This window comes from Elaeis guineensis, chromosome 4, assembly GCF_000442705.2.
Source record: "Elaeis guineensis isolate ETL-2024a chromosome 4, EG11, whole genome shotgun sequence".
Lineage (NCBI taxonomy): Eukaryota > Viridiplantae > Streptophyta > Magnoliopsida > Arecales > Arecaceae > Elaeis > Elaeis guineensis.
This window is the reverse complement of record NC_025996.2, coordinates 3,573,730-3,596,481: the sequence shown is the minus strand read 5'-3', so window position 1 is coordinate 3,596,481 and position 22,752 is coordinate 3,573,730. Positions and strand designations below refer to the sequence as shown.

Sequence of the window (22,752 nt, the reverse complement as noted above, 5' to 3'; positions counted from 1 at the left end):
TATACACATAATCTCCGTTCAGGCGAACACAAGAAGTTTTACGTCCACAAGTCTCCTCATGCATACATCTTCTGGCAAACAAAAGGGGATTATCGATATCATCGTCCTACTCAAATTACCAGTTCTAGCACATCACCTTCTTTGTTAGGTGCTCAAGCATTCCACTCTTGCCAGGATCTTTCCTTTATGAATTGTCGCAAGCCTATTGGTTGATTTTGGCTGGTTTTGTTGCATAAAAATCCTTCTATTTTTCCTACCCTTCTCTTGTCACTCATGCACCCCCCATGCATACCGCTTCCTCGATCTAGTCTTGCCTCTAAGTAACCAATAACCCTATCATGCTTACCCTCAATTTATTGATGCATCCTTTAGCTTCTACTCATTTCCTAGCATGCATAATGAGGGTCTTCCTCATGGAAATGGTTCCTCCAGTGAATCTCTTATGGCCAGCTCACTTGTATGGCACCTGTTTGCTATGTTTTCTTATGAATAAACTCTACATGGTTCTTTTCTTATGATTACCCGCTGCCCTACGGAATTTGGCTTAATATTAAAGGGCTTGTTTGCAAAGATGGCTCATGATAACAGAACATGAGAACTTTATAAGAATATCATCTCTACAGGAAGTAATCTGCAGTGATGTAACTAACCGATATCAGCAAATGGTTTGCCAAATTTTAGTTTCAAACTAGAGATTGATTGTTTGTGAACAACCTGATAATAATTATATAATATTATAATTGTAAAGTTGTTTATTGATAATTTTGGATGAAGCAACACAAATTAAGATCAATCTCAAAGATATCCTCAACTTTAAAAGATTTTAAACAGATCATCCAAATTTTCAAATTACTCCAAGTTGGTCCTTCAACTTTACGACTAGCGGATGGTGTTATTTTGCCATTTCAATTGATAAAAAATAGTCCTTCAACTCTCAGACTAGCAGATGAAATTAGCCTACCATTTCAAGTGGCAAAAATATTTTCTTCTTTTTTTTTGGCCTATTCCAACATCTTTTAAGATCTATATAAATAGATGAATATTTTTGATCATCTACTGATTGCTTTGAGAAATATGTAGATGAATGAATATTAAGATCGTCCATATAATTGTTTTAAGATCTATGCAGATGAATATTTAGATTGATTCAAGATCTATATAGATGAATGAAAAATTTAATCATGGATCAATTTGAGATTTATGTATATGGATAAATATTCAAATCACCCATGTTGTTGTTTCGCAATTTGTGTACGTGAATGAATATTTAGATTGTTTTGAGATTTATGCAAACGGATGGATGATCTTGATCTTGCAGTAACTATTTTGAGATTTGTACAGATAAATGAATCTGGATCATCCCATTTCTTCGAGAGCTGTGAAGATGGATCGATATATGGATCATCTACGGTTGCTTTGACATCTGTGCTCGCATCATTCCCTTCCTCTCCAGTTGCCTCATCTTTTCTTCAGAGCTTCACGTTGCCAACGGCCGACGGAGAGCACACGTGGCAGCATCACCCGCTCGAATCTTAATTTCCTCTCGATTCCCCCTAAACTTTCGATCTGTGGCTCTGAATTCCATCCCAATGATTTTTGGCACAACCTAGTTTCGGCCTCCCTAGCTTTCCCAATCCATCCTCACCCTGCCAAACTGTAATTTCTCACCCTCTTGCCTTTATTGGTGGCGTTGGGATCTCCGACAACTGGATTTTTTCTTAGTACGGATATAAGACTTTGATTATCCTCTTGTTTCTCTCAATTTGGGGCATCCCCCTTGGCACAATCTCTCTAAATTAAAATCTCATTTCTTCTCTCCTTTTTACCTCTTTTGAACTCATCAGTGCTTTTATTCAGGCAATTAGCTGCTCTATCTGTCCATAAACTAAAAATTGGAATTTCCCTTTTCCTTAACACGTCTCTGTTTCAAAGTCATTTGTCATTCTTGCAAATATTTATGCTGGGCAAGTTATCTAATTCTTTGTACCAACCAACTTTTCCCCTTGATCCTTTCCTTTTCTTTTTTTTTTTATTGATTTGGTATTATTAAGTTGTACGTTTGCCATCAGCTTTCATAAGCTGAAGGCATGGAGCATATCTGAGGTATTCTACGAAGCATTAATGTCTCAATCTCCTTGTTTTGAACTTCTGTGTAAATTGATGTTGTTCAAATAAGTTTGGTAAGAATTCATTCTTTTGACATGGTTTGCTTTGGTAAGCAACCACAAAGAGACAAAGTGAATTTATATCATTATTGCATCAGTTAATCTTTGCGATGCTACAGCCGTTCCCAGCCTTCCCATGCCCTGCTCCCATTCTCTATGCTTCGTTGCCGGACTACGGAAACAGCCAAATGAAGATTTATGCACTTTTTCTTAAACAGCTTATATGCACTTTTGGATTGCTTTCTTAAACAGCTTATATGCACTTTTTCTCTTTTTCCTTTTTTTTGGTGAATTAGGGCAGGAAACCGGATTGAAATTTGGATGAGGGTGGGACCTAAACCCAAGTCATTGATATCAACTTCCAATGACTTCACCAACTCTATTGGAGATATGCTCTTGGAAGGTGTGAATTCCACGAGAGTTTGGGCCCGTATCCAGATGGTTGCCTATCATGCACAAGGTTTTGATGTTGGTGGAGGTACGGCAACATCGATGGCTTCTTAACCTTCCAAAATAGAATCGGAATCCAAATTGAAATCCATAGAGAAGAGTAGAGATTGAGAGAGTATTTTGTTGGAAGAAGTGGAGGTCTAGAATCGGAATCAAAATGGATGACTTTTATTCCAACCGTTTGATTGGAAGGAGTCCCATTCCAATTCTGGGATGGAATAAAAATAGCTCAATCTATATAGAACTCAATCTTTACTCTCCTTTATGGACTCAAATTTTCATTCCAATTCCGATTCCGATCACAAACCAAATATTTCAGAAGATTGGATCATCTGATTTCGATTCCTAATCATTCCGATTCTTATTCCCATTCTGATTTTGATTGCGAACCCGACATCTCTTGAGTTTTATATAGATTGATCCATTCTTATTCTATTCTGGAATCGAAATCGGAATGGAATCGAAATTAAAATGGGACTGCTCCCAACTAAGCGGTTGGAATGAGAATCATCCATTCTGATTCTGATTCCAGACTCCTACTCCCCCAACCAAATACCCCCTACGAAGATTGATTAGGGATTGAATATGGGAAAGTGAACAACTATATAATAGTGTGGCATATTATTTGGAGAATCTATATCCATAGTTTAGAACAGACAACAAATCATCCAAAGTCACTTCTCCATTCAATGTGAATTTTAGGCTTCCATCCAATTGTTGGTATATAATATATAGGCAGAGAGAAAGAGAGGGAGGGGGTGGGTGGGGGTTGTGGAAATTGGGTGTTCTAAATTAGAAAATGACTTTATCCAAAAAAAAAAAAAAAATTAGAAACTGGCTTACCCAAAAAAATTTAGAAACTGCCGCGCAAAAAGAGAAAAGAAAAATTTCTGCTTGGATCCTGACGTGCTTATCAAGACACCATTTGTTTGTACTTATTACTGTGCTCTTTTATAATATTTTATTAAAAATTATAGAAAAATCTGAACCGTCCAACCAATAAAAATTTTTCCCACCGGCGTCCGGAGCTGTATCACCGTCATCTTCCAGTTGGCATCTTCTTTATTAGTTGTCTTCATCTCCTTTTCACCTCACCGCTGATATCAAGGCCTTGAGGCGACCAGGATCTGCACAACTCCACAACTTCTTCACCGGCGATGATAAGGAGGCGAGGTCATCGTTCATCACCCCAGGATCCATGTGTTGGCCCCCGGTGCCCAGCTGTGAGGTGAGTAGAAAATGTTTGGCGAAATGCTTCATAGAAAGAATGTAAATCTTCTTTTTCTTTATTGATAAATTTCTATCACTTTTTGATTAGGGCGGAGATGGGAGGCGCGCTCCGTGCTTCATACGTGTACCATTTTGTATGAGATGCAGAAGGGCATTGTAAGGTTCTCTACCAATGAATGTTCACTGTTGGAGGGCAGCACGTTACAACATTAGATGAAACCCAAGTTGTCTTTGGTCATCTCCGCTAAAAATTTACACCAAGGCCTTGGATGGGACTCCCAAGGTCTGGCACTTGCTTTCAAGCCATTAAGTCCAACTTATTGAACGCCTATCTACTAAATTGAAACGAATCCATCCAAATTTTGTAGATCATTTTCAAATATTTTTTATAGATGATCGATTTTAGTTTTAGTTCTAAACAATCAGTTTAAATCGGTTCAATTTCAGATGTCCATCCAAACTAACTCGGTCCGTTACATCCTTGTGAGTGCTTTCCAAGAATTAGCGAATGCCATGAGGAGTGAACAGTGTGAGCGAGACCGACTTACAGGTGTGGCGGTTGGGGACTTTGGAGTTTTCTATGAGAGACAGAGGCATGGCCGACTGATAGATCCTAATAGAGAAGTCCGGGCTCACTTATTCCAACAATGATTAGGTCATGGCGTTATGATGCCATCAAAATTCATCCGATGGCTGCTGTGAATCCTGAGAAAATAGAATCCCAAAGAGGTTTTCTCATCCATAACGAACTCTAAAATGAGTTGGACAAAGATCTGAGAACATAGATTTTGAAAGAAGAAAATTTTCTTTATTCGCTCAATATTTGGTTAGAAGACCCTATTTTTTTTATTTATATGTGCAAGCATGCAACGATAAGAGCTAAAAAAAAAAAACCTCTATCTTTCTCTCGTTTTCTTTCTCGATCATCTTGATGGGGATCCTGTGGCAACCCATGAAGAAGAAAGAGGATATACTGAGAAGAAGGAAAAAAGGCCAAGAGAAAGGTAGGGTTTTTTTTTTTTTAGCTCTTATCATTACATGCTTGCACATATAAATAAAAAAGTAGGGTCTTCTAATCAGATATTGAATGAATAAAGAAAATTTTCTTCTTTCAAAATCTATGTTCTTAGAGCTCTGTCCGACTCATTCTAGAGTTCGTTATGGATGAAAAAACCTCTTTGGGGTCCTATTTTCTCAAAATTCATAGCCATCGGATGAATTTTGATGGCATCATGACATTGTGACCTAATCATTGTTGGGATAAGTGGGCCCGGACTTCTCTGTCATGATCTACCAGTCGGTCATGCCTCTGTTTCTCATGGGAAAACTTCGAAGTCTCCAACCGTCATATCCGTAAGTCGGTCTTGCTCACACTATTCACTCCCCATGGCATTCGCTGATTCTTGGGAAGCGCTCATAAGGATGTAACGGGCCGGGTTGGTTTGGATGTATATCTGAAATTGAACCAATTTAAACTGGTTCCTTAAAATTAAAACCAAAACCGACTATCTATAAAAATTATTTGAAAATGATCCAAAAAATTTGGATGTATTCGTTTCAATTTAGTAGGTTGGTGTTCCATGAGTTGGGCTTAATGAGCTGGACTAAAATTTCTCTTGATGGAGAGCGAAACTTAAATTTTTTAGTTGGGTCCAGAAGTTATAGACAATAAAAATTATATGAGAGGCATTCTTTTGATGAAATTTTGGATCACCCTAGATGGTTTGCTTCATGCTGGTGTATGTTTAGGCTACTTACTTTTTACCTTTTATTGTTGGAAGCAACTTGACCTCAGGTAGATGTGTAATGTCATTTTCTGTCGAGGCACTGCCCTCATTTCCTTGTACGATATCTTATGTGTTTCATCAACACATATATGACGGATAACCGAACATTGCATTGTAGATCAGACTTTACACTATTTGGTCCAAGAAGTTGTGCCCAAGCTTGCTAACAATTAAGTTGATCCTGATAATTGGAACCTAATTAAGGGGCTTTCTGGCTCGCAGATTTTGCTGAAAACAAGTTAATAAGACTCAAAATGAAAGTGCTTTTTCGTAAAACTTTAGATAAAAAACTAAAAATTTTTAATTAGCATATGTCCTTTGGCTTCTTTAGCATTTGAAGAAGAACCAAAGGGAAGACAAAAGCCATTTCTCTAGCATCTGGGGTTTGTCTATTTAGTCCTTTACCCATCCAAGGTCTATAAACGGTACAAATTGAATTAGATAGATGGCCAGGATTGATACTAAATATAAAGAAAATAACAAATCTTGGATATATTTGGTTTTGGGTGTGATGCCAGGTTCAGTGTCGGGTTTGGTTTCATATCATATTCAAATCAGAAAGTTTATCGCGATCAGGAAACCAAAATCAAATAATTTTTTATTTTTAAAAACATCATCGAAATCATTTCTATTTAACTTTAGTTAAAACCGCCTCGGTTGATTTTTTTTTTTTTTTTGCTACTCTCTCTTTTTTTTTCCATGAAATATTACTTCACACTAAAATCGATAAAATATAACCGGACACATCAATCTGATCCGTATCCAATTCATCATAAATAATTTTAGATTTAAATTAGAATAATATAAATCATAAATAAAATAATCTATTTAATATTTAAGTCAGATTTGAGTTTTAGATATTTAATCAATTCAATTTATTTAACTCACTTATTATTCAGATTGGATTAAGTTAAATAATCTATTTAATATTTATTATTTAATTAGGGCGGAGATGGGAGACACGCTCCGTGCTTCATACGTGTACCATTTTGTATGAGATGCAGAAGGGCGTGGTAAGATTCTCTACCAACGAAAACATATTTACTGTTGGAGGGCAATATGTTGTTGATCCCCAAACTATTCTCAAGTCAAATATCAACAACTTCCGAAAGCTGGCAGCACGTTACAACACTAGATGAAACCCTTTTTGGTCATCTCTCCTAAGAATTTACACCGAGGCCTTGGATGGGTCTCCCAAGTTTGGTCTGACACTTGATTTCACGCCATGACTCGCCTATGGATGGAGAGTGAAACTTGAATTTTGTAGTTAGGTCGAGAAGTGATGGGCAATAAAAATTACACGACAGGCATTCTGTTCATGCTGTATGTTTAGACAATTTACTTTTTATCTTTTAGGAGTTGTTCTTTTAAAGATAAAAAATTTATCTAAAAATTTATATTTTTTGAATAAATATTTTTAGATAATATTTAAATAATAATAATAATAATATTTTTTAAAATAAAATATATAAAAATGATAAAGTAAAATATCTCAAATATTTTTTATAATAAAAATATTATAAAAAGGTATTATAATAAAATTTTTATTTTTTATTTTTTTTTATTCGATACGAATTTTCGTATGCGGATATGCATGTCTCAGAATAGTACAAGGGCATGCACCATCTGATAGCAGGGAGCAGTTGAGATTTCTTTTTCAGGGTCAGTGAAGGCAATTTTAGATGCAGTAATCTAGCATGCTCATACTTAAGCAATCAAGGAACCTTATGTAGCAATACCACTAGCAAAAAATGGAGAATCATGCCCTGATAAATAAATTCTTCCAATGATAGAAAAACACAAACACTCAACAGGCTTAAGTTTTAATTCATAAGAACATGCTACTTGGGCAATAAAATAGCACTTGAGATTACCATTATAGGACACCTATAATGCCAGATTTGTACTCATCAAGCTTAAACCCCTCACCTTTCGATCCAACACCATTAACCCCTTAGTGGTTACCAAATTATTTCTTCAAAACTCGATGCAAAGCCAAACTATCCACGCCATAATAAATTAAAATCCACCTAACCAGCAAACAGAGACAGACCGTCGGGGGGTGGAAATTTCTACTACCTCTAATCATCGTACACTGTCAGAAAATCCCTCTTCCTCTTCCTATTTTCTTCTATTTTTTTTAATTTTCTTTTCTCAATTTAAAAGTATTGTGACAGTGAATTTATGACCCAAACACCCCTAAGAGCCGAGTAAACTTTTAAAAAAACTTTCTCTTTGATTTCTTCTTGAACGCAGATTAAGATTTTCGAGTTTTATTTACTAATTTTTTGGAAGAAAATTGGATGCTCGGAGTGTTCTATTTTTTGTTTGGCCATCCTTGTTCGTTGTTCTTTCGGCACCGTCCGATGCCATCCATCGCCATCGGTCATTGAATCGGAGAGCTGTGGTTGCACCGCCACAAGCGCATCTTTAGCCGTCCGTATGCTGGTGCAAGGACCTCTATTTTGGAGAAAATGAGGAGATTCGTATGAATCCCCTGTTCTGTGCCCAAACCAAAGGAAGAAGGAGAAGGAAGAAAAGAAAAGAAAAAGAAAAAGAAAAAAAGAAGAAAAGAAAAGAAAGAAAAAAAAAAAAAGAAAGGAAGAAAAAAAACTTTTTTCTCTCTCCTCTATTCTCTCTCTCCCCTCTCTTCTCTTTTTCTCTCTCTATTTTCTCTCTCTAATTTTTCTCTCTAAAATTTTTTCTCTCTAAACTTATGTCTCTCTCTAAAAATTTATCTCTTCGAGATTGATTTCAAAAAGAACTTTATTTTGATGAGTTTGCTGATTTTGATAAAGAGATCCTAATCTGTGATCATCGGACAACGTACCAATACCCATCTTGACCATACTATGAACCACTAGATTTAATCATCTCAGATCTTATATATATATGATTATACATCATGATCTGAAAAAAATTATTTAAATTAATTTTAATTATTTATTAATATTTATTTATTTTTATATTTTTTTTGGCCCTTCTATAAAAATTGGTGTGGTCTGCCCCTGCCAGCAAATAATATTGGAAGGAAATATGGAAGAAAAAGACATGCAAGCAAGAACTTATAGAACTAAAAGGAGATATTTTTTTCTCTCCTTGTAATAGTTGAAAAGAAGGGAGAATTCAAAGAAGGGTGTAGATCTGGAGCTTGGTGAGGCGGCGGCAAATGGTGCGAGTCTTGTTAGGTCGGAGATGGAGCAAGCTTCACCTTAAGGTCCTTTAGCTGGTCAGGAGCTTTGTCTTGGACTTCCATTGCAACAGAATAGGGTATTAGCAACGAAATAATAGGATATTAGCAACGAAAAGAATTCGTTGCTAATAATCGATTTTCGTCGCTAATGGTTATTAGCAATGAAATTTTCGTCACTAATATTTAATCATAAATAATGATGTCTTTGATAATTTTTTACGACGAAAAAATTTTTTATTAATAATATCGATATTACCGATGAAAAATTTTCATCGTTAAATTTTTTTTTTCGAAAATTATTTACAACAAAAAATTTTAATCATAAAAAATTACGACAAAATATTATGTCGCTAATAAAATATTTATCACTATTAATTTAATTAAAATTTTTTATGAAAATCAAAAAAAATATTAGTGATGTAAATGTTTCATCGCAAATATGATAATTTTCGACATAAATTTTCATCGAGTATGAATTACTTATGACGAAAATATTTTCATTGCTATTAATTTAATTTAATTTTTTATAAAAATTAAATTTAAAAAAAAATATTAGCAACATAAATTTTTCATTGCAAATATGATAATTTTTTATGGATATTTTTTTCGCTAATAAATATTAATTAGTTGTGATAAAAATATTTTCATCGCTATTAATTTAATTAAAAATATTTATAAAATTTAAAATTTAAAAATAATTTTTGATGCATATTTTCATCACTAACAAATTTTTAATTATTTACGATAAAAATATTTTCATTGCTATTAATTTAATTAATAATTTTATGATAATAAAATTTAAAAAAATATTAGCAATGTACATTTTATGTCGTAAATATTATAATTTCTGACGTAAATTTTTATCGTTAAATTTTTTTTAATTATTTATGATAAAAATATTTTTATCACTATTAATTTAATATAAAATTTTGATATTTTTAATTTATTCAAAAATTATTTACGACCAATTTTTCATCGCTAATATGATTTTTGGCGACCAACATTTTGTTAGAAATAATTCCATCGCTAATAATTTACACATATTTTAAAAAAAAAATAATTTATGAATATATATATTTAATTTATATTTATAATATTTTTATAAAATAAAAATAAAAAATAAAAATAAAAAATTTACATAATAAACTTATAAATAAATTTTATTATTTTATTATATTAAATTAAAATTATACAAGATCTAAAATAAAAATAAAAAGCTATATAAATAAGTCGTCAAGTGTCGGCATCTGTAGAAGAAAAACAGACTGGCGAAGGAGAGCTCTTGGGAGAGTTCGGACCAACCTACTGCTGTCTCATCAGCTCATCATCTACTCCATCTGTGCTATCCGCTCCATCATCTGGATCTGGAGCCACTGGTACTCATCGATGCGTGCAGTCAGCTCATCAGCTCGCTGTTCAACCTGCCTCTGTACCTCCACCAGCCGAACATCGCAGGCAGCATGGATGTCAGTCCTGGACAAACGTGAGGATGAGGGAGTACTGATCCCATGCCCTAGACCCCTAACATAATAGGATCTTATACCAAGCATCTGATCACAGATCTCATCATTTGTGGATGCGATCGAGTCCTTAGAGATAGGTTGGGATCTGATGTCTATCATACAGTCCTGAAAATTAAAGTTATAGTTATTTTAATTTCGTACTAAAAATCAAACTTCGAATGAAAAAATAATTAAAAAAACTTATAAAAAGATCCTGGCTCCCCATCATTCACTTCTCTGACCGTCGCTGGTGGATCCGCTGGTAGATATCAATCCTACCAGGAGACTTGTCACTCTGCATCTCTCTACAATTTAAGAATAATTAATTAAAAATTTTTTAAATAGTTAGAGAGTTAAAATATACTAACTAAAAATTACTTACCATTTGTTCTACATGACGAGCGAACGACCTCGAACCCCCATAATGCGATATGGTCTGTCTCGTCCAATTTGCAGCATTCTGGACACATCATCTGTACACTTAGCAGTCAAATTAGTAGGTAACAAACTGAATTTAAGAATAAATGACACAATCATTAAAATCTAAAAAAAAAATTTGGATGTGTAACATGATATGTCGGATTCTCGTAATGCCGGCATATGAGAGCCCAATCATTCATAATGATGCTGTCATAGAGCCGCTGCCGTGCTGCCTCCACCCCATGATCTTGCATCACATGGTACCAATGCTGATGGATGCGGTGGCGATACTTCTTGAAATACAAAGATAAATGAGCGTCCACGGCTCACCGCATATGATCCTCCTCAAAATCAATAATATCAAATACACCTTACTAATAACAAATATTAAAAGAATACCGTGCTAATTAAATATTCACAGTATGATTTATTTTACCTATAACTGGATATAAAAAATCTCTCTCTGAATCGGTACAACGTGATGCCAATCGAAAAATGTCACAAAGGTATAGCTACAGCATATGATGCCCAACTCGATCTGCGCCACAGCTCGCACCATCTCCTAATGGGCTTAGTGTAGCGAGGTGGTATCTCTATATGGAGATGCTGTCCTAGGTGCTCGCATCTCCAATGCTCTAACGCGAAGTTCTTCGATAGACCTTGCCCTCGCCTCACCACTAGTAGAGACTGGCCTGAAACAAAAATAAATAAATCATTAGTATGATAGCTATCCAAAAAAAAAAAAATATTATATAAAAAGTATAATAATATCACTCAGACTCGTCTCACTCAGATCTGTCTCACTCGGACCTGCCAATGTAGGACCCTCTGGCGATGGAGCTGGTGCGGCAGTAGAAATCAGTGAAGGCGCCTCAGCCTCTGGGGTAGACTGCGAATGCGAATGTCGTTGTCTGTCTCCTGATGCCTATAATTTTTGACATATAAATAAATATAATATTAAATAATAATAATAATAAATAAATTACATTCTAATGAATAAAATTATATCGTATACTATTATTACAAGAGAAGATTGAACAAAGAATATAGATCTACTCATCAATATTCGTATCTTCCTCAATGTATAGATTCTCCTCCGAATCACAATAATTGATATATATATCGTATTCTATCTCATCATCATTTATGAACTGATCGTTGCCCTCTGACTCATCAAGATTAAATACAAAATTAGCTTCAACTTTGTTGGACGGTGGATCAGCCCTATTCAAAGGAGCTGTTATAAGTTCTTTATCAACAAAAAGCTTGGCTAATATTTGTTCTTCCTCTTGAAAAATTTTTTTTTATATAAATCTGAATTTTCATCCATCTCTAATCGGGTTGGTATGTCATATATGGCTTTAGGTGTTATTTTTTGTACAACATATCAATTACCTCGATATTTTAGATCTTTCAAATATATTACTTGTTTTGCTTGAGTTGCTAATATATATGGCTCATGCTGGTATCATGTTCGTACAAAATTTATACTGATAAAGTGTGGATCAATATGAATACCGATCTTTTTATTGCTAATATCCCACCATTCACACTGAAATAAGAATACAGAATTACTGGACCCATACTTCAGTTCTATAATATCTATCAGTACACCATAATATTCAATCTCTTCTTCTCCTTCATATCCTATCGTAGCAATCCCACTATTCTGGATCCATCGTTGCATCTCAAGCTCCCTTGTGTGAAATCTCATTCCTCCAATGATGCAGGATGCGTAGTGATTAACCCTTCGATCTGGATCACATTCTAAATCGTACAACTCATCGATCGTACCTTTTTTTTTATTGAAATACTTATATTTCATCTACACCATAACATAAAAAATTTATGTTGGTTCAAATAATTATTTCTATAATTATTAAAAATAACATATTACTAGTACAACTTACAAGATCACCAAACTATTTTGCAAATTTTCTCCTATGTCGATCATCAACATCCGTATTATTCTCTCTGCATAGTATGCTCTTGTGCTCATTGCAACAAGTCATGATTTTTAATTTTACATCGATATAAAAAAATTACTTAGAACATTAAACAGTATGCTAAGATGGTACTTACTCAATGAAATCTTCAATTTCTTCATAATTATTTGAAACGTAGAAGTATGCCTTGGATAGCTCATTCACGTCCATAAATTCATATCTCCTTCCACCAATAGGTCGAATCGCTTGTTTAAATATAGACAGTGTTGGTTCATTTTCACTCCATTCACGGTCTGTATTATGATCTATACAATTGAATCTTGTTTTGATCTCATCAAGATATATTGAGCAGAACGTGACACACTCCGTAGCTATATATGCTTTCGCTATAGACCCTTCAGACTATGCTTTATTGCACACATACTTTTTTAGGATAAACAAAAATTTATAAATAAAAATAAATTTAAATTTTAAAAATATATTTACATCTTATAACTGATATGACAAAGTATGTATAATTTTTTTATCTTTCAATAGGATACATCCACCGATAATGTACCAGTCCGATCAAAAGAGCTTCTTTTGGAAGATGAATAGCCAGATGCACCGTAACATCAAAAAATGATGATGAAATTTTTTTTTTCTAACTTACGAAGAATGAGTACGATATCTTTCTCAAACTTCTCAAGTAAGTTAATCTTCAAGTTTTGGCAACATAGTTCTCGAAAGAACACTCCCAACTCAATCAATGCAGTTTGAACATCACCATCCAAATAGCCACGCATGACCATAGGAAGCAAGCATTGCATCATCACATAGGAGTCATGACTTTTCATGTTAGAGATATTACCATCATTGTTTCCAACACACTACGATACGTTTTAAGCGTATGCGTCAGAAAATTTTATAATTTTGAACCATCCATAGAAACTTTTTTTTCTTCACCAAATACCAAATAACATGCAGGTGACATAAAAAATCTATCACCTCGACAAACTAAATACAACTTCGATCGAATTTTTATTTTCTACAAATCAAGATGAGCTTTTGTACTATCTTTTATTTTTTCTGAGATATTCAACACAATACTGATGATATTATCATAAATATTTTTTTCAATGTGCATTACATCCAGATTATGATGAAGTATTAGCTGCTTCCAATATGATAGTTCGAAAAAGATACTTCGCTTCATCCAATTCAGCTCAACTTCAGTACGCTTTGCTTGCGAGTATCCGATATTTTTTCAAATTAGACGTTTTCAATGACTTCAAGTTATTCTAAAACTTCTACTTTACTTAACTCCTTAGGTGGCGGACATCGATCGGACTTACCATCAATGTATTGGTTGTAACGGATCCTCCAAGAATGATTATCAGGTAGAAACTGTCGATGACCTATGAAATATATTTTTTATCCATGCTTTAAATGTAAGGAGGATGCATCTTTGTTGTATATTGGACATACCAGATATCCTTTGGTGCTGCACCCAGATAAGTTTATATATGCAGAAAAATCATTTATGGTCCATAAAATCGAACATGCAACTTAAAATTTTTTTGACTCACAGAATCATATATCTATACTCCGTTTCCTCATAGCTCCTTCAAATCATTGATTAACGATCGTAGATATACATCAATTTCATTACCTGATACTTTCGGATCAGGAATCAATAGTGACATAAAAATAAATGATTCTTTCATACACTTTCAAGGTAATACATTATATACAACTAGCATCACAGACCACATACTGTAGGAAGTATTCAAATTGTCAAAGAGATTAAATCCATCTGTCGCTAGATCAAGTCAGATATTGCGTGGGTCACTCGTAAAGTGCGGATGCTTTTCATCGAAATCTTTTCATACTACGGAGTCGGTCAGATGGCTAAATATGTTCTCCTCCGGAACCCGCTGCTCGTAATGTCATCTCATTTCTTCACCTATTTTTATGGACATATACAACCTTTGAAGTCTTAGAATCAATGAAAAATATCTCAAAATCTTTTGAGGTATCTTCTTTCCTTTTCTGTTATCGATTTTGTACCTAAGCTCACCGCATTTCGAACATTCAGTTACTTATTCGTTATCCTTATAAAATAATATACAGTCATTTTTGCAGGCATGTATAAGAATATAGTAAAGTCTCAATTTCTGTATGTATATTTTTACTTCAGAATATGATTTCGGAAGTCTCTCTCTATCGGGAAGAGCTGCTTTAATCAATATCAAATTTTGGTCAAATGACTTCTGACTCCATCGATTTATGGTTTTAATATGAAGTAATTTTATCAAAAACTCTAACTTAGAAAATTTTGTATAATTTGGATAGAGTGGCTCTCATGCATCCATTACAAGCTTTGTAAACTATTCAGAAATCCCTTCTATCTCAAGCTGGATATTGTGTTCATGATCAGAATTGCCTTTAAATGCACTAGTACTCATGCGTACATTTAAATAAGTATCTTGATGTAAATCATCCAATAGTTTTCCTATACTATCATATTCGATAGGTTCAGCAGCATCATTATCATTTTCAGTATTGTCATCGTCGTGCACAAGTTCACTCGGATCATCCTCCCCATGCCATATCCAGCAAGTATACTTCTTATCTATACTATAACATAGCAGATGCTCTTCAACAAGTATTATGTGAGACATACTATATTGATACATCTCTTGCATGGATACTTTATCCGACTAGCACTATCAGCTTTATGCCGTGCAAACTTAATAAAATCTTGAACACCTTTTCGGTATTCAGACAAAAAAATATCTTTAATATTCATCCAACTTTTGTTGATATCAATCTAACAACAAATATGAAAATCATTAACAACAAAAAAAAATTCAGTGGTATTCATCTGAACCGGATCCCAATCCAGATTTTGGATTGAATCCCGACCTGAATTCTGAACGAAATCTCAATCCAGATCCGAATCCGGACACGGAATATTTTATACAAAATAGCACGTATTAAAGAACACAGATTAAATAGTAACACAAAAAATCTCTTTCCACCAATTTAATGAAGCAAAAATGTATGATCCTATCAATTTCAAATCATTACTAACAAGTGTGGCCCTATCTCTTTCAGAAAAGTAATAATCTTATTATTATTATGAGTCGATATTTTATTTCATTATTGTAAAAATTTTGAAAGCATCTCTTCATTGTTCTCCAAGTATACGACATGAATATGGTGCCTACGCATCCTGTCCACCATATATCCGAAGAACAGTGGAAAGATAACTGCTGAGTACCACATAATGAAATAAAATATTAACTATTAACAATAATAAGATTATTATTTTTTTTAAAAATTTCAATAGGGACATCCAAGAGTCGATCTCGATCAAGATCGACTCTTGAACGAAAATCTACAGCTTAATATAATTTAACTACCATCTCTGAACATACATTCAAAGATGGATTTCTAATTTATCAAAAAAGAGTCACTCTGTATTGAAATTTTTTCATCAAAAATTTTAGTAGAGTTTTCTCTAAAATAAAAATATTTTTATATTTAATTATAATAAGCAAAAGCATACAAAACAGCATACAAAATAATAAAATTATAATAAGTAAAAGTAATATGCATTGTGCTAGTGGAACAAAAAAAAATTTATAAATTTCAGTAGTAACACTAAAAAATTTATGCAATAAATATAAAATAAACTATAAGTAGTTGAGCATGGAAAATAATATTAATACAAAATAATAACATGAAACCTAATATCGAAGGTCCGATGGTTTTTTATTTTTTTTAAATATTTTTTATCTAAAAATAATAAATAATTTTTTATTTTTTAAAAATATTTTTTATCTAAAAATATTTTTTTAAAAATATTTTTTTCTATACGAGCTCTGGACTCGACCGCTCACAGCCCCCGCTCCCACAACGCTGACGCCGTCACCCACCCCGCGCCATCCGGACTTGACCCCCACGACCTCCGCTCCTGCGGTACCACCGCCATCACCCACCCCTCGCGACTCACCCCCCATGGTGCCACCACCCTCTCCAACCCCCTGCACCTCGGATCTCAACTCGGATCCTGATCAAATCTCAATCTGGATCCCAATCTGAATCGGGATCTCAATCCAGATCCTGACCTCGATCCAATTCAGATCGTGATCTAAATTTTATTTTTATTAATCAAATAATAAAATCTTTGATTAATATTTTTTTATTTTTTTATTTTTTTATTTTTTTCCCATTTCTTTCTTCCCCTTCCTCCCACCTAGCCGTCACCCACCCCTCCCTGACCGACCCCCTCCCTGCCATCACCCACCCCTTACCGGTCGACCCCCCCGGTCACCCACGGCCCCCACCTCGCCCCCGTGTCTCCCCTGACCGCCCCCCAACCCCATCTCCGCTGGCCGACCCCCTCTCCGACCCTATGTCACCCTCGACCGCCCACAGCCCCCTCCTCGTCCCTGTGTCACCCCCGACTGCCCCCCGACCCCATCTCCGTCGGCCGACCCCCTCGACCACCCATGGCACCCTCTCCACCCCAGTGTTGCACTCGACCACCCCTCGACCTCAGCCCCACCCCGGTGTCGCCCCCGATTGCCCCCCGACCCCATCTCCACCGGTCGACCCCCTCCTCGGCCCCATGTCGCCCCTGGCCGCCCACGGCCCCCTCCTTGCCCCTGTGTCACCTTTGGCCACCCCACGACCCCAACCCCACCCCCATGTCGCCCCCAGCCGCCCTCCGACCCCATCTCCACCGACCGACCCTTGCCTCGGCCCCATGTCGCCCCCGAACTGTCCACGGCCCCCTCTCTGCCCCTCGGTGGCTCGATCAACTAAAAAAAAGAGTTGGATATCTGCTTACCTCCGATAGACAGCAGGCAATAACGACAGCGTTGGAGGTGCGGACAGCAATGACGGTGACGATGAGGGAGAAGCACTTGCCGGTGGGAAGAGATGGGGGGAGACCTCGGAGAGGGAGAGAGGAGAGGGAATGTCGACAGGAGAGGGATGGGAGAAGGAAGTGGGTTTTACACAAAAGGACATTGAATTGACGTGTATTGAATGTAGAACTATTAACGATGAAAATTTTCATCGCTAATACTATTATTAGCAATGAAAAATTATTTTTGTCGTCAATAATTATCGTCAAAAAAAATTTTTCACAAAAAAAAATTTCTAAAAAAATTTTGCCCAAAAATAAATTATTAATGATGGAAAAAAATTTATCATTAATAATATTATTAGCAACGAAAACTTGATTTTTGTCACTAATAAATAACGCTAAAATTTTTTTTTCCCTCTAACAATTTTTTCATCAAAAAAATTAAAAAAATATTTTTAAAATAATTTTTTCAATGAAAATACTTTTCATTGCTAATAATTCTCATCAAAAAAAAATTCTCCACTAAAAAAAAATTTCTTTAAATTTTTTTTTCAAAATAAATTATTAGTGACGAAAAAGAATTTCATCATTAATAATCTTGTTAGCAATGGAAATGTGATTTTTGTCACTAATAAATACCGTCAAAATTTTTTTTTTCCCCTCTAACAAATTTTCATTCAAAAAAATTAAAAAAATTTTAAATAATTTTTTTGATAAAAAATTATTTTATTTCACTAATAATTAAATATATTTTCAATAATAATTTCATAAAAAACTAATTTTGGATCTTCCCACCAAAAAAATTTTTCATCCAAAAAATTTAACAAAAAAATGACACTAAAAAAATATTCATGATAAAAAATAAAATTAATTTTCTTTAATCTAAAAAATTTTTGATCTCAAAAAATTTTTCAAAATAATTTTATTAAAAAAATTAATTTTTTATTAATCAAAATAAATTTATATAAATAGTTAATTTATAATTTTTTCTTCAATTTTTTTTAAAAAAAAAATGTATACATAAAAAATATAATTACGATGAAAAATTTAATTTACGTTACTAATAATTATTATAAGAACAACTCTTCGACTTTCATAATGAAATGGGTACTGTGGAAGATTGATAATTTTGAGATCTTCAATCTTGAAGGAGCTCATCTTCTTCTTGGAGTTTTCATTTCGAAAGTTAGACTACAAGAATATCATGGTGATTCTGAGATCGTGAAAGAAATCTATCAAGATTGAGATTTGGAGGATAGGATAGAGATATGAAATTAGAGGTCCAGAAGCTCGTATACTACATGCATGTAAGGATCGAGCTTGAAAAATTTGTCAAAAATTATGTGAGCATAAGAAATCTAGCAATTAACCAGAATCAAAGTAGACCTGCAGGTAGTGTAAGTTGTATTATAAAGCCATCCTATAGAGATATATTTGAATGTCGATCGTTGCAGGAACTGTGATACCTTTCGAAATCATTGAAGCCATGCTAGAATATACTGCTTAACTATATGATTTTTGTATGAAAGGAGGCTCCTATCATGCAGCTTAAGGCAGACACTCCATCGAAAGATTCATCGATATCGCTAGTAACAGTAACAGCAATGAACAGATGAATTTTACATCATAAATAAACATATAAATCATTTCATTTAAAAAGATCTATTCATTTTAATCTGCGAATATCATCCACTTTCATATGATTTTTCGATAAAAAAAGTTTGGTCTGGATCATAACCTATATTTGCTTCTTTACTATGTAAAAAGATAAAAGATGTATACAGCTGCTACAAAAAATAGATGCAGTTGTCTTATATAAAAATTAAAAATTTAAATTTTATGATTTTTTAAAGTTTTAATTTTTTTACTTATTGGTGATAAAATATTTTCATCGTAAATAAATATATTTATGATAAAAATAAAAGTTTCATCATAAATAATTATTATTTACAATAAAAAATTTCATCACAAATAATAAGTAAATTTTGATTTTTTTAAATTGATGAAAATATTTGTGACAAAAATATTTTCATTGTGAATAATATATTATTTATGATAAAACTTTTTTATCATAAATAATAATCAATTTTTAATTTTTTATAATTTTTGATTTTTTAACTATTGATGATGAAATTTTTCATCGAAAATAATAAGTATTTATGATAAATTTTTTTATCATAAAAAATATTTATAATGATAAAATTTTTTTATAATAAATAATTAGTAATTTTTGATTTTTTCAAATTTTTTTAAAATATTTACGATGAAACTGATTTCATCGTAAATAATCAAGTACTTACGATGAAAATTTTTTTATCATCATAAAAAACTCTTATTTATGATAAAAATTTTTATCACAAATAATGAGTAATTTTTTATTTTTTTAAATTTTTAATTTTTTTAAACTATTTTTGGTGAAAATATTTTCATCGTAAATAAATAGTATTTATGATGAAAATATGTTTTTATCGTAAATACTCAATTATTTATGATAAAATATTTTTATCATAAATAATCTATAATTTTTGATTTTTTAAAATTTTTATTTTTTTAATTATTTATGATGAAAATATTTTTATTGAGAATAAAATTATTACTGATGAAATAATATTTTTTATCATAAATATTTAAATTATTTATGATAAAAATATTTTTATCACTAATATTTATTAATTTAAAATTAAAATAAATGATGTATTATTTATGATAAAAATATTCATCACAAATAATTAGTATTTATGATGGAATAACTTTTCCATCGCTAATATGAAATTATTTAAGATAAAAAATTATTTTCATCATAAATATTTTATTATTTATGATTAATTTTATTTTTCATCATAAATATTATTATTAATGATAAAAATATTTACATCGTAAATAATTTCATCGCAAAAATAATCTTTTCTTGTAGTGTTCCCTTGAAGCTCGTAGATCTTAATCCATGCTGCCATGAGAAGGAGATCAAAGAGAATGTGAGATAGATGGCAATTTATGGGAATCAAAATAGGAGATAGCAAAGTGAATTCTTATCCATTGGAAGGGATCGAGATCTCTTCTTCTTTCCTCCTCATCGAGCTTTCTCTCTCTTAATCCGAACAAGATGAAACCCTAGACATGGTGGCAAAGATCCAAAAGAAATGAGAGAGAGCTCTTTAAAACTATCGTATTTTTTTTTTCATACATGGCGGATGGAGGCTCTACCTTTTTGCACATGTGGCAAATGGAGGCATTGCTAATGTAGATGCCTGTATTTTAATATATATATATATATATATATATATATATATATTACGAGAATAGCTAAAAAATTAAATATGAAAAAATATTTTAAGATAGGAAATAGAGGCATTTAGAGAAAGATAAAAATTTTATAGAGACTATGACGTGGAAAAGAAATGATAGAGTCTGGCAGACTGGGTGACCTCGTTTGTTGCTAAACAATCTAATGGAGTTTGGAATGATGTATTCTTGTTTCCGATGTCCTTCCGAGATATCTTTTTTTTCTAATTTTCTGCATTGTACTTATACAAGAGTTGCATGAACCAACCGTCTTATCAAAAAAAATATATATAGAGAAAATTCCCATTGCAGAAGCTTGTCATCAGAAAGTTGCCAGATATGGAGAATTGAAAGGAGAACCGAGTGAAAAAAGAAAAAAATCTCTCTCCTAACCTCTTCTCCCTCTCCCTTCTCTCTTGTAGGGGTGGCAATTTGGTTTGATTTGTCAGATATATGATCTGATCCAATTTGAATGGGATGGATTTTATTCGATCCAATTAAAATTCAGAATGGGTATGAGTTTTAGAAAAAATTTTGAAGTGGGTACAAATCCGATATGGGTAATAATATGCCCCATCTTGAATCTGACCCGACATATATATATATATATATATATATATATATATACACACACACACACACACACACCCATCCACACCCAAATACCCAATACAAAACCCTAGCCATCTAAGCTTTCCATATTAGGATGCTCCACCTCTCCTAAGCTTCCATATTCGGCTGCTCCACCTCTCCTAAGCTTCCATATTCGGCCACTCCAAGCCTCCCACCCCATTGGAACTCTTGAGGATGGAAAAAGAAGAGGAAAAATTGGGAGAAAATGAAGAAAAAAATCAAGGAAAACAAAGAAAAAGTAGAAAAAATTAGAAGGTAAGTCCTTTTCCTACATAGATTGTCTTTTTTTTTGCTTTTTTTTCTTTTCTTTTCATTATCTTTTTCAGAGATCTGTGGGAAAGGAGAGCACTTGAGAGAGATTAGAGGGGTTTCCGAGGTTTTATTAGATTTTTGTCAAGTATATGGGATTCTGTCCGAGTTGTAGCGGTGTGAGTTGGTTCCCTGAGGTTTGAGAGCTTAATCTTGGTAGAAGCATGATATTTTGTAGGGTTGGGGATTTTTGATTGAAAAGATTTTTTTTTATTACAAAATTTTTAATTTATGGGACTCTATTCCATTGCACAATTTTTTTTAAACTATATAGAGATTTCTGGTACATCTGATCTGATCTGACCTGATCCGTTCTTAGAGCTTAGCTCAACCCGACCTGATCCAAGATGGATACGAGACGGGCATGGGTATAAATTTTTTGCTGACAGGTCGGATACAAATATCGATTGATCCGACTCATACTCGATCCTTTGCCACCCCTATCCTCTTGAGCAAATTCAATGCGATTAATTAAAAAACTAAAACTGAATCCAAAATCTATCACCATTTTCTAAAACCGAAATAGAATTATTTTTGAAGTGAAAAAGTCATAACCATCATAAAAAAATCATAAAATAAAATATTAAAAAATAAAATTATTTAATCTTTTTTGCTTATTTTAGAAGTTTTTATATATAAATATCTAAATTAAAATTATCATCTATAATTTTCATATAATTCATACAAACTTAGCTAATAAATATATCCAAAAATAATAACACAACCATCCAACAAACTCAATAATTCTAAATAATAATATATTTTTCCAACAAGCATGATGATTTAAGTTAAAAAGAAGTCCAACTATATCAAAGAAAACAATCTTAACAAACACAATAATCATGAAGAAGAACCGAAGGGAAGACAAAAGCCACCTCCCTAGCATCTAGGGTTTGCCATTTGGTCTTTTTACCTATCCAAGTCCTGTGAATGGTACAGATTGAATTAAATAGATGACTAGGATTCATACTAAA

At 33.2% G+C, this 22,752-nt stretch overlaps 1 long non-coding RNA gene across 1 annotated transcript; it reads left to right on the top strand.

Moving 5' to 3' along the window:
• The first annotated feature begins 3,435 nt into the window (after positions 1-3,435).
• Positions 3,436-4,064, top strand: LOC140856843 (uncharacterized). Its single transcript, XR_012140445.1, has 2 exons — positions 3,436-3,843; positions 3,934-4,064. It is a non-coding gene; the product is annotated as an uncharacterized lncRNA (long non-coding RNA).
• The last annotated feature ends 18,688 nt before the right edge of the window (positions 4,065-22,752 follow it).